The following is an 11,224-nucleotide window of genomic DNA, read 5'->3' on the forward strand; positions in this document are numbered from 1 at the left end:
TTTGGTTATTATTTTTATATCCAATGTTACAATCTCTTCCTTTTAACTGGTGCATCTAGACTATTTGCATTTAACATGATCATCGACATGGTTGAGTCTGAATTATCTTGTTGCATGGTTTACTATGTACCGTTTGTTTTTCATTTCCTTTTTCCTCTTTGTGTGTGTGTGTGTGTGTGTGTGTGTGTGTGTGTGTGTGTGCGCGCGCGCGGCTGGGAAGAGTTTCAAGGCCACAGCACAGGGAGTGGGACTGCAAACAGAATCTAATGGTCCCCATGAGTTGAGCAGAGTTTGGGGTCTAGGAAGGCCACAGTGGTGAGAATTTGCAAGTCAGAGTAGGGAGGAGAGAGAGCTGAACACAGAGAAAACGTTGGACATCTGTAGAGGGTTCCTCTGAGTCTGTAGCATGTGCAAGGAAACTATCAAGGTGGAAAGAAAAAACACACTGGAAAGCAACAGGAGGAATATTACCTGGAGCTGAAACTGGCCAGGAATGATTTGTAAGCCCATGAATGATAGTGGAAAGACCTCATAAGACATGGGGTATAGAGTATGGTGCTCAGGGACCACTGTCTTAGGTGTTGCTTGTTATTGCATTGGTTTCTGCTTTTATCTTTATTATCTCCTTTATTCTCTTACTCAGGCTTAATTTGCTCTTCTTTTTCCAGCTTTTTAAAAGGTAAATTATATCATCGATTTTTAAACATTTCTGTCTTTTCCAAAACAAATTAAAATCTATAAATATCCCTCTAAGCACTGCTTCAATTGCATCTGACAGATTTTGATTTGTTGAATTTTCCTTGTCATTCAGTTTGACGTATTTAAATTTTTTCTTCGTGATCTCATCTTTGAGCCATGTGTTATTTAAACATGTGTTGCTTAATTTACGAATATCTGGGAGCTTTACTATATGTCTTTTTTGATTTCTAATTTAATTCCATTGTGTTCATAGGAAAAAAAAAAACAACCTCTGTAAGTTTTCAATCTTTTGAAATTTACTGAGACATTTTTTGACCCAGCATATGGTCTATCTTGATACATATTACATGTTTACGTGAAAGAATGTATGTTCTGTAGTTGCTGGGTATGGTGTTCTATAAATGTCAATAAGGAAAGATGGTTGATAATAACGTTGGAATCTTTTACATGTTTATTAATTTGGGGGGTCCAGTTTTACTATCAGTTTCAGAGAGTAAGTGTTAAAATCCATCTATGATTATGGAATTTTCTATCCCTTTGATTCTATCAAGTTTTTGCGTCATGCATTTTGAAACTTCAGTATTAAGATGCATATACATTTATGGTTGTCATGCTTTCCTGATGGATTGTGAAATGTTTTCATTATCATTATGAAATGTTTTATCATTATGAAATGTTCCTTTTTATCTCTGGCAATATTTTTCTTGTAGTCTGCTTGTGTGACATTAATGTAATCATACTAACTTGTGTTTACTGTTTGCATAGCAAATTTTTCCCATCCTTTTACTTTTTTTTTTTGCTGTACGTGGGCCTCTCACTGTTGTGGCCTCCCCTGTTGTGGTACACAGGCTCCGGACGCGTAGGCTCAGCGGCCATGGCTCATGGGCCCAGTCGCTCCGCGGCATGTGGGATCTTCCCGGACCGGGGCACGAACCCGCGCACCCCGCATTGGCAGGCGGACTCTCAACCACTGAGCCACCAGGGAAGCCCCATCCTTTTACTTTTCATCCTTGTCTTTGTGTTTTAATTATTTCATGTAGATCACATGCAGTTAGATCTTGGCTTTTAAAATCTAATTGGACAATATTACCTTTTAATTAGAGTGTTTGGTCCCTTTACATTTTAACATAGTGATTGATAAGGTCAAGTTTAAGCCTACCATTTTTCATGGTTTTTTTTTTTTTTTTTGGGTCGTGCCGCATGGCATGTGGGATCTTATTTCCTTGATCAGGGATTGAACCTGTGTCCCCTTCATTGGAAGTGCAGAGTCTTAACCACTGGAGCACCAGGGAAGTCCCTTTTGCTATTTGTTTTTAATCTCTCTCTTTTTTGTTTTGTTTTGTTTTGCTTTTCTGTTTTTTGCCTTCTCTTGGGTTAACAGAAATGTTTCTGTATTTTTAATATTCCATTTTAATTCCTTGTTATCTTTTCAAATATGCATCTTTACACATCGTTTTTAATGTCTGTTCCAGGGATTATAATATGCATTACTTTTCCCCCCAATTTTTCATTGTGGTAAAATACACATAAAATTTACCATCTAATCATTTTAGCTATTTTCAGTGGTATTAACTTCATAATGCGCTGCCGTCACCACCATACATCTCCGGAACTCTTTCCATCTTGTAAAACTGAAACTCTGTTCCCCTTAAACATTAACTCCCCATTCTTCCCTTTCCTCCGTACCTAGCAATCATCATTCTACTTTCTGTATCCATGACTTGGAGTACTCTAAAAGCCTCATATATAAGTGGCATCATACAGTATTTTTGTGACTAGATTATTTTATTTAGCATAGTGTCCTCAAGATTCATCCATGTTGCAACATGTATCAGAATTTCCTTCCTTTTTATTTTTTAAATTTTTATTTATTTATTTAAATTTATTTATGGCTGTGTTGGGTCTTCGTTGCTGTGCGCGGGCTTTCTCTAGTTGCAGCGAGCAGGGGCTACTCTTCGTTCCAGTGCATGGGTTTCTCATTGCAGTGGCTTCTCTTGTTGAGGAGCACGGGCTCTAGCTGTGGGGGCTTCAGTAGTTGTGGTTCTGAGGCTCAGTAGTTGTGGCTCGTGGGCTCTAGAGAGCAGGCTTAGTAGTTGTGGTGCACAGGCTTAGTTGCTCCGCGGCATGTGGGATCTTCCCGGACCAGGGCTCGAACCCGTGTTCCCTGCATTGGCAGGCGGATTCTTAATCACTGCGCCACCAGGGACATCCTCCTTCCTTTTGAAAGCTGAATAACAGTCCATTGTATGTATAGACCATATTTTGCTTATCTGTTCATCCATTGATGGACACGTGGATTATCTCCATATTTTGTGAACAATGCTGCTATGAACATGGTTATACCAATATCTCTGAGACACTGTTTTCAATTCTTTTGTGTGTAATCCTAGAAGTGGAATTGCTGGTTCATATGGTGATTCTATTTAAAATTTTTTTAGGAGCCACCATACTGTTTTGCACAGAGGTGGTACCATTTTACATTCCCACCAACAATGCACAAAAGTTTCAACAGTATCACCTTCTGGTTTTTTGAGACTAGCCACACTAATGGGTATTAGGTACCCATTATAGTTAGTTCATTGTAGTTTTGATTGCATTTCCAAATAATTCTTGATGTTGAGCATCTTTTCATGTACTTATCAGCCATTCATATATCTTCTTTGGAGAAATGTCTGTTCAAGTGCTTTGCCCATTTTTAAATCAAGTTGTTTGGGGTTTTTTGGTTGTTGTTGCCAAGTTTTAGGAATTCTCTCTGTATTCTGGATATTAACCCCTTATCAGTTATACAATTTGCAAATGTTTTCTCCCATTCTATGAGTTGCTTTTCTATTCTGTGGATAGTGTCTTCTGATGCACAAATTATTATTATTATTTTGCGGTACGCGGGCCTCTCACTGTTGTGGCCTCTCCCGTTGCGGAGCACAGGCTCCGGACACGCAGGCTCAGTGGCCATGGCTCACGGGCCCAGCCGCTCCGCGGCATGTGGGATCTTCCCAGACCGGGGCACGAACCCGTGTCCCCTGCATCGGCAGGCGGACTCTCAACCACTGCGCCACCAGGGAAGCCCCTGATGCACAAATTTTAAAATTTTCATGAAATTCATTTAATCTATTTTTATTTCTGTTGCATGTGTCTCTGGTGTCATATCCAAGAAATCACCACCAAATCTAATATGAAGCTTTTACCCAATGTTTTCCTCTAAGAACTTTATAAGTTTAGGTCTTACTTTAGGTCTGTGATACATATTCAGTTAGTTTGTATACATGGTGTTAGATAAGGGTCCAACTTCATTCCTTTGCATGTGAGTATCCAGTTTTCCCAACACAATTTATTGAAAGACTGTCCTTTCCCCATTGAATAGTCTTGACACCCTTGTCAAAAGTAATTTGACCATATATGCAAGAGTTTATTTCTAGCCTATTCCATTCCATTGGTCTATATGTCTGTCTTTATGCCAGTACCACATTGTTTAGATTACTATAGCTTTGTAGTAAGTGCTGAAATTAGGAAGTATGAGTCTTCAGGCTTTTCCCCCCTTTTCAAGGCTGTTTTGGCTATTTGGGGTCCCAAGAGATTCTATATGAATTTTAGAATGGGTTTTTCTATTTCTGCAAAAAATGTTATTGAGGTTTTTATAGTGATTCCATGGAACCTGTAGATTGCTTAAGGTAGTATTGACATCTTAATAATATTCACTCTTCCAAATGAATTCATGGCATAGAGAGATCACCTTATCATCCTTTTAATATCTGTAGCATCTGTCATGATATTCCATCTTTCATTTCTGATATTTATAATTTGTGTCTTTTCTCTTTTTATTTTGCTCAGTCTGCTTAGAGCATTATCAAATGTATTGATTTTTCAAATAACTAATTTTTGGTTTCCTTTATTTTCTCTATTTTTCTATTTTCAATTATACTAATTGCTGCTTTATTTCACTCCTTCTGCTTTCTTTGGGTTTAATTTGCTCTTTTTCTGTTTCTAAAGTGGAATTCTAGATTATTTACTTGATACTTCCTCTTTGATCCATGGGTTATTTAGAGGTGTGTTGTTTAATTTCCAGATACCTGTTATCAATTTCTAGTTTAAGTCCATTATGGTCAGAGAATATACACTGTATAATTTTAATTCCTTTAAGTTTAATTTTTTAATGACTCAGAATATAAGTTATTTTAGTGAATGTTCCACTTGCACTTTTTTATCTTTATTTTTAAAAATTAATTTAGTTATTTATATTTTGGCTGCGTTGGGTCTTCATAGCTGTGCGCTGGCTTTCTCTAGTTGTGGAGAGCGGGGGCTACTCTTCGTTGTGGTGCGCGGGCTTCTCATTGCAGTGGCTTCTCTTGTTGTGGAGTGTGGGCTCTAGGTGCGCGGGCTTCAGTAGTTGCGGCATGTGGGCTCAGTAGCTGTGGCTTGCAGGCTCTAGAGTGCAGGCTCAGTAGTTGTGGTACATGGGCTCAGTAGCTGTGGCTTGCAGGCTCTAGAGCGCAGTCTCAGTAGTTGTGGTGCACGGGCTCAGTTGCTCCGTGGCATGTGGGATCTTCCCAGACCAGGGCTCAAATCCACGTCCCCTGCATTGGCAGGCAGATTCTTAACCCCTGGGCCACCAGGGAAGTCCAGACTTTTACACTTGAAAAGAATAAGTATTCTGTTACCATTGGCTGGAGAGGTCTGTAAATGTCAACTAGGTCAAGTTGATAGTGTTGTTCAGATCTTCCATATCCTTGCTGATTTTCTGTCTACCTATTCTGTTGATTACTGAGAAAGCAGTGATGAGGTCTCCAAACATAACTGTGGATTTGTCTATTTCTTCTTTCAGTTCACTCAGTTTTTGTCTTGTGTAGTTTGGCCCTCTGTCATTGGGGCACCCATATTTGGGATTGTTATATCTTCTTGGTAAGTTCTTCTCTCCTTATGTAATGGCCCTGTTTATACCTGGTGGTTTTTTTTTGTACTGAAGTCTTCTTTTTGTGTGTGTGTGTGATACGCGGGCCTCTCACTGCTGTGGCCTCTCCCGTTGCGGAGCACAGGCTCCGGACGCCATGGCTCAGCGGCCATGGCTCACATGGCAGGCTCAGCGGCCATGGCTCACAGGCCCAGCCGCTTCGTGGCATGTGGGATCTTCCCGGACCGGGGCACGAACCCGTGTCCCCTGCATCGGCAGGTGGACTCTCAACCACTGCGCCATCAGGGAAGCCCTGAAGTCTTCTTTGTCCGACGTTAATATAGCCACTTCTGCTTTATTTTGATTCGTGTTAACTGTGTCTTTTTTCCATCCTTGTGCTTTTAATCTGTCATTATGAGCAGCCAGCAAACTTCTTCTGTAAAGGGCCAGTGCGTAGATCTCAGGCTTTGTGACCGTGTAAGATCTCCATCTCCTGTTCCTCACAACCCGTAGCAATTGTAAAAACCATTCTCTAAAACAGTTCATGTGCTGGATTTGTCCTGTGAGCCAGTTTGCTGCTCCCTCTACAGTTAAATTTAAGATGCGTTTCTTAGAGACATCATCTAATTGGGTCTTTTTTTCCCCCCAGTCCAATGTGGTAATATCTGTTTTTCATTGCCGTATTTAGACCATTCAGATTTAATGCAACTATTGCTATAGTTGAATTTAGGTCTACCATTTTATTATTTTTCTATCTTCCTCATTTTTCCCTCTGTTCCCTTTTCTGCGTTCTTTTGAATTTTTTTTTTTTTTTAGTATTCTATTTATTTTGTCCATTGAATTTTTGACTCTATCTCTGTTACTTTTTAGTTGTTGCTTTAGGGATAATATATATCTCTCCAACTTTTCACCATCTATTTAGTGCTAATACTTTACTGTATGTATGTGTGTACTGTATGTAAAATATAGAAACCTTATAATCATATAGTTATCTTTACCATCTCTATGCTATACCCTCACCTGCTGTTACAGTTGTCAAGTATCTTACATCTACATACATTGAATCTCCCCAACAACGTCACCCTGTTTGCTTTTTAGAGTCATACGGATTTTAAAGTGCTCAAGAGACGTGAAGCAGAGTCCATTATATTTGCCCAGATAGTTATCTTTTCTGTTGTGCTTCCTCCATTCCTGATGTTCCCAGTTTTATTCTGGTATCATTTCCCTTTTGTCTGGAGAACATTCTTTCGTATTTCTTTTCAAGCAGGTCTGCTGGTGATGAATACGTTCCATTTTTTCCTTTTTCTGACTAGGCCTCTATTTTGCCTTCACTCTTAGAAAATATTTTTGCTGGATTTAGCATTCTGAGTTGACAGTCCTTTTGTCGTGAATTTCCAAGCATGCCGTCTTGTTTCCCTGTCTTTTGATCACCATTGTTTCTGATGAACCGTTTCCAGGCATTGCTCACCTCCACGTAATGCATCATTTTTCTCTTTCTGCTTTCAATCTTTTTCTTTATCTTTGGCTTTCAGTCACTTGATTCTGATGTGCCTGGGTGTGGTTTTGTTTGAGTTTATCCTGTTTGGAGTTCTTGAAGCCTCTTGAACCTGTAAAATTTATGTCTTTTGACATATTTGGGAAGGTTTAGCCATTATTCTTTCAAAAAAAGTTTTTTTTTGTTTGCATTCTGGTGGAAACGGTGAATGTTTGGGCCATTCAAAACAAATAAATTCTGGAGATCTGCTGTAAAACACAGGGCCTACGATTAACAATACTGTATTGTATACTTTGAAAAATACTTTAAATTGTATACTTTGAAAAATTGCTTAGAGGGTAGATCTTATGTTAAGGACTCTTAACCACAAAAGGAGAAGAAAAATGAAGGGGGGGGAGGAAACTTTCAGAGGTGATGAATAAGGTTAATGCATCAGTAGTGATTTGATAGTGATGATGGTGTCCCGGGCTCCAAACACAATTACTTATCATTTGTAATGTAAATCTTTTATTATAATTTATAACTATAAATCTGTAATTTACTGCATTAGCTATCTGTAAGTTTTCTGTCAGTCATATCTCCATATAGTTAAAACATTTTTTTTCTGCCCTCATCTCTCCCTCTTTTAGGAATTTTAATGACTTGTTAGATCTTACAATATTGACGAACAAATCCTGAGGCCCTCATTTTAAAACATCCTTTCAGTTCTTCAGATTAGATCATTTCCATTGATCTGTCTTCAAGTGTACTGACTCTTTCCTCTGTCATCTTCATTCTGCTATTAGCCTATTCAGTGAAATGTTTATATCTTATACTTTGCTTCTCAGTTCTAAAATTTTTCTTTCTTTTTAAGTAAACTTTTCCTTTAATAAAAGTTTACATTTGCAGGAGGTTGTAAAGATAATAGTCTTTCCAAATACCCCTCACCCTGTTTTCCCTAATGTTAACGTCTTTCATTGCCATGAATTATGGTATGTTTGTCACAACTAAGATAACATCGTGGGTACATTATTATTAGCTAAACTCCAGACTGTATTCGGATTTCACCGGTTTTTACACGTATGTCTTTTCTTTTTTTTTTGGTTCCAAAATTCAATCCAGGAATACCACATCACATTTAGTGATTCTTTGTTATAGTTTATCTCTCTTTGCCAAAACTTGTTTTTTCCATTCATTTCAAGACCGTACGGCTTTCCCTCATGGAGGATAATTAGAACAGCTGCTTCTAAGTCCTCGTCTGATAATTCCAACATCTGGGTCATCTCAGGGCTGTCATCTTTTGATTGCCTTTTCCCTAGAGATTTGGTCAGAGTTTTCCTCGTTCTTGGTGTGCTGAGTAATGCTGGATTTTTATCCTGGACATCTTGTTTGTTTGTGTTATGTGAGAAGACTGGATCCTGTTAAAAACGCCCTGGAGAATGTGGGTTTCCTTCTCCTTTTTCCATTTCCTCCTCCCCCTTCCCTCCCCCATCCTCCTGGTTCTGTTTTAGCAGCTGGGTTCACACTGCAAGCTCCGTCTACCTTCTGTGGGCACTGGCTCCTGTCCATTCAGCTGCCAGGCTCCGGTGGTGCTGGTTTCAAATGCCCACATGCGTCCCACTCAGAGGTCAGCATGGACTTGAGTGGTGGTGTCTCAGGTCTCAGCTCTGCTGACCTCCCCAAGCCCCTGGCCCTGGGACTGAGGCCTGTGCAGCTCTGTTCCCACAGGCACCCCATCCCCCCAGCCATGGGCTCAGCAGGACTCAGCTGGAGGCTCAGGGAACCCTCTGCCCAGCTCTGGATTTCCCTCCCTCTGGGCAGCTCTCTGCTTTCCAGGTCTCCACCCTGCAACTCCAGCTGCCTGGGTCCTTCCCAAATCCTCAGCTCTGTCCCCCCTGTCGCTCAGGAGGCTCCCTGGGCTCTGATTGGGTTCCTCCGGGCTGTGATGTAGCCAAGAGGCCTCTGGGCCATCAGCTGGGGCAACTGGGCAGGCAGCTCATCGCGTTTGCTTCCTTTCTCTCTGGGATGACCCTCTCACGCTGCCTGTTTTCTAGTGTCTGAAAAGCGTTGCATTCTATACGTTTGTCTGGTTTTCTCACTTGATTAAGACAGGAGGTAACTCCAGTTCCTCCCCTCCAACCTGGCTGGAAATGGAGGTCAGACCCAGCCCTCGGGAGGTGTTAAACACTGGCATTTTGCTTCTTTCCCGGCAGAACACCCCCTCCCCCAACCCCGCAACTGCATCACTGTGGCCGTCGCCTGCTGGGCAGCCCAGAGCTCTTCTCTAACACACCCACCCGTAAGACTGTGGCTTTCTGGTGGAATTCCTGCCACCCCAAGGCTCCAACAACTTTCTACTGTTGTCACTCTCCAGTTTCTTCAAATTGTTGTCTTTCCTATTTGTTAAGAGTTTAGACTTGCCCGCCATGGGTCTTTCATGACCACTGACACCGTTTTGACCCTCTCAAGGTGGATGTTAGACCGTGTTCTTTTTAACTGATGGAGGGGCTTAAGTGCAGCTGATTAGGACACTGGGGCCAGGTCATGTGACCAGGAAATGGCAGGGGCAGTGCGGGCAGGGCCACAAAACCTGTCCCACTCGTGCCCTGCGGGGGACAGGAACGTGGCGTCCACGACTGCAGAGGTGGCGATCAGCTTTCAGGGCCAGACACCTGGGAACCGTAGCCCCTAGGATGCTGGCTCTCACCGGCCCTCCTTAAACCTGGCCTCCACAGCAACTCGGTTGATCCCAGCCAACACTGGGTGTCGACGTGGGTTCCCTTCTGCGCATGGGAGGCGGGGGGCAGGCTTCTGGTGACCTGCAGCCAGAGGGCGCTCTTGAAGGTGTCAATTCAACCTGCCTCTCACCTGCACAAAACATCTCCATGGCTCCCCTTGCTCTTCGAATAAGAGCTCCGCTCCCGCCCGTGGCCCGCGAGGCTGTGCCTGCCCATCACACTCCCCCCTACCCTCTTCCCCACACCCCTCTCTCCCTTCCAGCCTCGCTGGCCTCCTTCCCGCTCCTCCAGCTTGTCACGGCCTTTCCCACCACAGGGCCTTTGCACACGTGGTTCCCTCTGCCTGAAATGATTTCTTCCATCTTCTGCATCATTTAATACTCACTCATCCTTGCAATCTCAGCTCAGATAGCACTTCCCCAACTAGCCCTCTCCCCAGGGCCCCCTCTTAGAGCCAGGCCGTCCCCTCTGCTGTAACTGTCGTCTGTGGGCTGTTTATTTATAGCCCATTTCCTTGCCAGAGCTGGGGAGGAAATGGGGCTGCCTTGTCTTCCATCCACAGGAGGAAACGGCGCCTTCCTCGGGGGGGCCCCAGCAGGCTGGTGGGACTGTGCTTTGACAGGCCCTTGCAACCCTGGCTGACGACTTGCCTACACACACAAAAGAGCCCTTGACAGGAGACAGAGGCATGGAGGGCCCTCGCCCTGCACGCGGCACCTTCTCCGGGTTCCCAGCACAGCTGGCAGGAGGGAGTGCAGGGCGTTTGCCTTCCGTGCTGTCTTCTTGGCTCGGCCGCAGACGATGGCAGCTCCCACGTGTAATGGGGTCCCTCTGCCGTGACAACTCTCCTCGTGCAAGGTGGCCGGGCACCTCCTGTTGTCATAACACCAGGAAACCCTGATTTCGGAGACCTGCTGTACCTCCACCTGGAGCACCCCTTCCCTCCCCACCTTCAGACGGGGAAACTGAGGCTCGGGGGCCGGTGAGGGGCCGGGACAGGCTGGCCGTGTCCACCGTCCTCCTGTGCTAAGCACCCGCCTTGGGCAACTTCACAGTAGCCTCTGGGTGCTGGGAGCACAAGGACCACAAGCCTGATGCCCGCTGGCCTCTTAGGACTTAAATGATGCTCAGGGGCGCTGGGGCAAGTGGGAGACGTGTGCGCCGGCCCAGGTGCAATTCCAGGGCTGAGTGAGGCCCGCGTGGAGGAAGGGCGCACAGAGGGCAGAGGGCAGAGGGGGGATGCTGCCTGGTGAAGACCCCAGACTCCCCAGTGGCAGGATCCTTTGTCACCCTTTCCTCCGGCTTCGGGGACTGAGGGGCCCCAGGTGAACACAAGGGTCATTCAGCCCATCTTAGCAGGGAGCCCTGGCAGCCAGGTGGGAGGGAAGCTGCCCCATGCCCCTGGCTGGTTTGTTTCTCAGCATCGTG

Source organism: Lagenorhynchus albirostris, chromosome 15 (genome assembly GCF_949774975.1).
Source record: "Lagenorhynchus albirostris chromosome 15, mLagAlb1.1, whole genome shotgun sequence".
Lineage (NCBI taxonomy): Eukaryota > Metazoa > Chordata > Mammalia > Artiodactyla > Delphinidae > Lagenorhynchus > Lagenorhynchus albirostris.